This window comes from Otolemur garnettii, unplaced genomic scaffold (assembly GCF_000181295.1).
Source record: "Otolemur garnettii isolate 467f Iridium unplaced genomic scaffold, OtoGar3 scaffold00007, whole genome shotgun sequence".
Classification (NCBI taxonomy): domain Eukaryota; kingdom Metazoa; phylum Chordata; class Mammalia; order Primates; family Galagidae; genus Otolemur; species Otolemur garnettii.
In genome coordinates, this window is record NW_003852402.1 from 24,568,921 (window position 1) to 24,575,384 (window position 6,464).

The 6,464-nt window shown below is 43.2% G+C and overlaps 1 protein-coding gene across 1 annotated transcript in view; it reads left to right on the forward strand.

Annotated features, from left to right (window-relative positions):
- Positions 1-6,464, forward strand: part of LOC105888473 — a 49,267-nt gene that overhangs the window by 41,250 nt on the left and 1,553 nt on the right. The gene's annotated exons all lie outside the window — the stretch shown is intronic.

Consider the following 6,464-nt stretch of genomic DNA (forward strand, 5'->3'; position numbering starts at 1 on the left):
AGAGTCTCACTTTGTGGCCCTCGGTAGAGTGCTATGGCATCATAGCTCACAGCAACCTCCAACTCCTAGGCTTAGGCAATTCTCTTGCCTCAGCCTCCCAAGTAGCTGGGACCACAGGCACCCACCAAAACGCTCAACTATTTTTTGTTTGCAGTTTGGCCGGGGCTGGGTCTGAACCTGCCATCCTCGGTATATGGAGCCAGTGCCCTGCTCACTGAGTCACAGGTGCTGCCCTGTCATTTTGGATAGAGCAGTAGTGTCATAGCTCACAACAACCTCAAACTCCTGGGCTCAAGTGCTCCTCCTGCCTCAGCTTCCTGAGTAGCTGGGACTATAGGCATGTGCCACCATGCCTGGCTAATTTTTTAATTTTTTTACACAGGCCAGGCACAGGTGGCTCACCCCTATAATCCTAGCACTCTGGAAGGCCTCAATGGATTTCTTAAGCTCAGGAGTTCAAGACCAGCCTGAGCAAGAACAAGACCCCATCTCTACTAAAAATAGAAAAACTAGGCTGGTCTAGTGGCACATGCCTGTAGTCCCAGCTACTCAGGAGGCTGAGGCAAGAAGATTGCTCAAGCTCAAGGGTTTGAATTTGCTGTGAACTTTAACACCTATGGCACTCTACCCAGGTCAACAAAAAGAAACTATATCTCAAAAAAAAAAATTTTTTTTTAGAGGTGGAGTCTTGCTATGTTGCCCAGTCTAAGTGCTATCTTTTTTATTGCATTGATCTGCCTTTTAAGTCTTCTGATGCCTCAATTATTCAGATTATACCATGTAAAAGAGGCAGACACAAAAAGGTCTTAAAGCCCAACTGATGAGGTTAAAATCCCAGCTCCATCCATTCATGTGACCTGGCAAAGTCACTTAATTTATATACACTTCACTTTCCTCATCTGTAAAATCGGGGTAATAATAGTGGCTACAATGTAGGGTTGTGTAAAGATTCCTAACACAAGCAAGCATCTAGTAAGTATTAGTCTTTATGTCTTAATATCTGATAGAGAAAATCCTCTAAACAGAGAGGATTTCTACATAAAAGCATTTTGGCCACTTTTACCAATTTATTCATCTAGGTGAACTGAGAATTAGCTTTTAAGTTTAAAAAGGCCTCCAAAGTGATGTAGAGCAGAAAGCATGTTTTAATGAAATGAAAACCAAATTTGTAGAGGGCCTATGAGAACTCTGTGTACTTTCTGCTTAATTTTTCTATGAACCTAAAATTGCTCTAAAAAAATAAAGCATTTTTTTTAATTGAAAGAAAAATAGTCCTAATGTCAGAGTCAGAACACATAATTGGTCAATGGGCATAGGACAAGGTACTTGGATGCCCTGAAGTTCAATGTATTCAGTCATTTAGAGATAATAACATGTCTCTGTTTATCATTGTAGTTGAAATCAACACAATATACACCAATCTGTAATAATCCAGTGCCATCAGAGGTGGTTGCTTGAAACAAGTGAGTTAAGAACCAAGAAGAGGTGGCTTGGCAGAGAAGATGGAGGAGGAAATTAGCTGGCACATAGCAGCAGGGATAAGAGGCCATTAAACATGACCCATAGTAATAAACTCTGTCAAGGAAGTGTTTTTTAAACAATGAGAATTGGTAAGGTTCCTAGAATTTGTTCCCAAGGAATCTGTCATATACAAAATCCAAACTTTAAAAAGAGCATATGTAATTTTACAATGTATATATTACAAAACACTTGTGTAAGAAAAGCAGCCAAATTTTAACATCCCCTGGTTACTTGCATTAGGGATACCATGAGATTATAGCTAGGCATTGTGGCAGGTGCCTATAGTCCCAGCTACTTGGAAGGCTGAGGCAAGAGGATCACTAGAGCTCAAGAGCTTGAGGTTGCTCTGAGCTATGATGCCACGGCACTCTACCCAAGGTGACAGAGTGAAACTCTGTCTCAAAAAAAAAAAAAAAAGAAAGAAAAAGAGGCTTAGTGCCCATGGCTTAGTGAGTAGGACACCGGCCACATACACAGAGGCTGGTGGGTTCGAGCCCAGCCCAGGACCTGCTAAACAACAGTGACAACTATAACAGAAAAAAATAGCTGGGCATGGGGTCTTATACTCCCAGCTACTTGGGAGGCTGAAGCAAGAGAATTGCTGAAGCCCAAGAGTTTGAGGTTGCTGTGAGCTGTGATGCCGCAGCACTCTACCAAGGGAAACATAGTGAGACTCTATCTCAAAAAAAAAAAAAAAGAGAGAGAGACAGAGAGAGAGAGTGATATTTTGAGATTAAGTAAATGCTTACTGGAGGAAATGCAATTTTAGGTGAATTAGATCTTTCAGCCTTTTTACCCTACCAGATTTCTACCACATTCACTAAGCATGGAACATTATAAATGTTTACTATCAAGTCAGACCCAGGGAAATTAAGGGTATGAAGAAAGACAGAAACTTCTCAGTGGAAAGTCCACCTCGGGATAGACTCTGTCAATCAATCACAATCAAAGGAAGTCTGGCCTGACAAATCTAGTGACACCATCTCAGACCAGGTCCCTAGGCACTTCTTAAAGCAGAGCTTACTCCCTAGACAGGTTCAATATGGACTTTTTGTCTGGGCCTCAATCAGATCTCTGGGCTATGGCTGGTGACACTCTAGGCCTATGGTTTTGTTTATATTCACTGTTCCAGCATGCTGGTGCAAAGCAATAGTCTGGGAATCCCAGGCTTGTGTCTAATCCTGACCCTATCATTTCTTAGCTGTGTGATCCAGGGTACAAAAGTTAACATGGTATATAGGTTTAGCGCCTAGGCTCTGGAGTTCACACGACTCCCATGCTCCCATTTGCCAAACATGGGATTTGAGGCACTGAGGTTCTCAAAGCCTTACTTTCCTCCTATAAAATGAGGATTTTTTTTTTTTTTTTTTGTAGAGACAGAGTCTCACTTTATCACCTTCGCTAGAGTGCCGTGGCATCACACAGCTCACAGAAACCTCCAACTCCCGGGCTTAGGCAATTCTCCTTCCTCAGCCTCCTGAGTAGCTGGGACCACAGGCACCCGCCACTGCGCCTGGCTATTTTTTGTTGCAGTTTGGCCGGGGCCGGGTTTGAACCTGCCACCCTCAGTATATGGGGCTGGCGCCCAACTCACTGAGCCACAGGTGCTGCCCCTAAAATGGGGATCTTTTTTTTTTTAGACGGAGCCTCAAACTATCCCCCTGGGTAGAGTGCTATGGCATCACAGCTCACAGCAACCTCCAACTCCTGGGCTCAAGCGAGTCTCCTGCCTCAGCCTCCCAAGTAGCTGGGACTACAGGCGCCCGCCACAACACCCGGCCATTTTTTGGTTGCAGCCATCATTGTTGTTTGGCGGGCCAAGCTGGGGATTCGAACCCGCCACCTTAGGTGTATGTGGCTGGCGCCTTAGCCACTTGAGCCACAGGCGCCGAGCCTAAAATGGGGATCTTAATAGAATCTGTCCCATAGGGTTGTGGAAAGCATTAAATGAAATCATGCTGCTAAATACATGAGCACAGTCTGTAGAGTATAGCATGTGCGCAATAAGCAATCACTGTTACTTAGCAATTATTGTTACCTTTTCTGTAAAATGGGATTAGAGCTTCTCCAAGCATCCTTCAGTTCCTATATTCAATCAATGCCCCCACCATATTGAATTTAACTTACTATTTGATTAGAGCCAATTTGATTTGAGGTTATTCAAGATATAGTACCCTTTCTATTCCAGCTTCTTTTAGAGAGGTCTGGATATTACAGGGCTGAGACAATTTGGTAACTTCTGACTTAAAGAAGCATTGTTTCTTTAAACCTGGCAGAGGCTTTTCCAAGGAATGACCAGCTACCTGAAACTTCTAAGAAACAATTTTGCACAAGTATTAGGGCCCTATTATTGAACTAATCAACTTGGTGATAATTATCGCCTGCTGGAGAATCCAAAGGTCCAACTTTTGGTCCTCAGGCAAGAGGAGGGCAAGGGTACTGCCATTGCCAACACCTTGAGGAAAGTCAGTCTTTTTAGAGATGCAAGGGTGGTTGGTCTTTACCTAATAACTAAAAGATTCTTTGTCTAGGGGTGTGTTAAAGGAATTAGAAAAGTAAGCACTGCTTTTAAAAGGTAATGGAACTTTCCTGAATTACAGCTATTTACTCTGAATATTTGATTAATGTGACATTTATAGAATGTAAGATATTTTGCCTTAAAGTTTTTTTCACTAGGGCTTTTATATCTTAATTTTTGGTCTTAATGTTGGTAGGAAGGGAAAGTGTGCCTTTTTTTCTCCCAGTGATTACAGGTTTTTATACTTGAGAGACATAGCTTTCTTTTAAGAATAATTCCAAAGGTCCATTTGTAGAAAGTTGTAGAAAAATAGACTCACGTCTAGGCATTGAAGTGTGGGCTTGGAAGTGGTAATTAGACTTGGTTTTCTGGTTGGGTTTATAAATATGTGTTGTGAAGCTGACATTCTGCCAGCCGTTGCTGCTCATAAATAAAGTGGCAGGCATGTTTTCTGGTGTGGGGAATAATGGCAGTCTATAAGTGCTTTATTTCTGTCACATTGTTCAAAAATTCTGCCCACTCACCTCATTTTTGACAGTGGGACACATTGCATGAGAATATGGGAAAGAAAGGAGAAGTAGGAGGAGGGAAGCAAGAGAAGAGACAAAAGAAGGGAGGCAGTTGTTTTCATCAAGGACTCTCATTTCCCAGCTCCTGGGTGGCAGATCTGGCCCTCACCCACTTCCTGGCTATCGTTCCTTCCCCAACAATGGGGTGACTATTGTACCTTTCCCTCTTTTATTAATCAGCTGTATTACTTTCAAGTACCTATTCCTAATCCTTTTAAATTTTTCATTTTAGAAAATTCTTCCCTCTTTTCAAACCCCACACCCACTCAACAAATGTGTGTGCATTCATAGGTACTATATGTGGACTCACACTCGCATGTGAGTGCACAGACACACACACTCTCAGACCTATTATTCCAAATACTCTAAAAGCTTCCTTGAGATAGGCCAGCTCAGTTTGAGAGGATTTCAGTTGCACCTCAAGGTGAAACACTCTAGAGATTCGTGGTAGAATCTTCTCTGAATCTGAAGGGACTTGCTGAGGGCAGCCTTTGATAATTGGTTTTGTTTGTTTGTTTGTTTGTTTGTTTGTTTGTTTTTGAGATATAGTTGCCCTCGGTAGAGTGCATGGCATCATAGCTCACAGCAACCTCAAACTTTTGGGCTGAAGCTATTCTCTTGCCTTAGCCTCCTGAGTAGCTGGGACTACAGATGCCTGCCACAATGCCTGGCTATTTTTTGTTGCAGTTGTTTAGGTGGGCCGGGCTGGGTTTGAACCTGCCACCCTCAGTATATATGGCTTGCGCCGTAACCGCTGTGCTACGGGCACCGAGCCAGCCTTTGATATTCTTCCACTCTGTTGCTGAGATTTAGTTATTTGTTTTGAGCCCTGTTCTATGCCCACACTGGAAATGTGCAAACTCTGAGGTGGCTCCCACTCCTCCTAGCTGGAGTCCTGACACTTCTGATTGTTCTCAAGTGTTGGTTGTGGGTCTTCCCAATTCCATCTCCTCATTCTGTACTAATGAACAAGAAGCCCAGCAGCCTGCCTTGGCAAGTCAGCCAGATATGGGGAGGCTGGGCCAGTTGGACCAGTTAGCCCAGTTTCCAAGGGAGCTAAGAATGGCTCTTCGCTATATGACCTCTGCCTTGTCAACCTATTCCTGGAGGCTTATTCTAATGGCATGCTGTCAACAGCTACTACTACTTGGAATGCTTGGGCACATGAGTATGTGCATGTGTCTGGTGTGCAAGTGTGTGTGTACCCATGCATGCATTTAGGGGTGAAAAGCTGAACTAGGAAAGTCTGCTTCATTAGCTGATCCTCAGATACAGAGCCCTGGAGGGTCCAATAGTGTGTTTGGGATGAGTGTGCGTGACATGGATTCCAGCTTTACTGTGCAGCTGTATGAGAGTCACTATGCAGGTTTTGAGACAGACTGATATAGTCCATTATTTTGCTTTACAAGAAACACAGTCCACAGTGTCTTTTCTGATTCATTTGTGCAATTTTTAACTTGCTCGGCTTACTGGTGTTGCTGGGAGGGCTTCATTTGTTTCTGTCAAAGTGGACTTTATGTTTCTTGATTTTTGATTTTTGTAATGACCTGTGTATATAACTCTGGCACTCTTTTTAGAATGGTGATGAACAGTGCCTCTCCTCACAAGAAGAGGCACTGTTAGGAGTTGTGCCTGTGGAAGATGCCTAGTGAACATCTGTGGAGACTTCCTTCATATCAGGGACTCAGTCTGAAACCTAGAAACTAGGATAGTTTTTCCTTTTCCACATTATTATTAACAAACTTGTCTGTGTTCCCCACTAAACTGTAACACTTACAATTAATATTTGTGGGCTCGGCGCCTGTGGCTCAACCGGCTAAGGCGCCAGCCACGTACACCTAAGGTGGCGGGTTCGA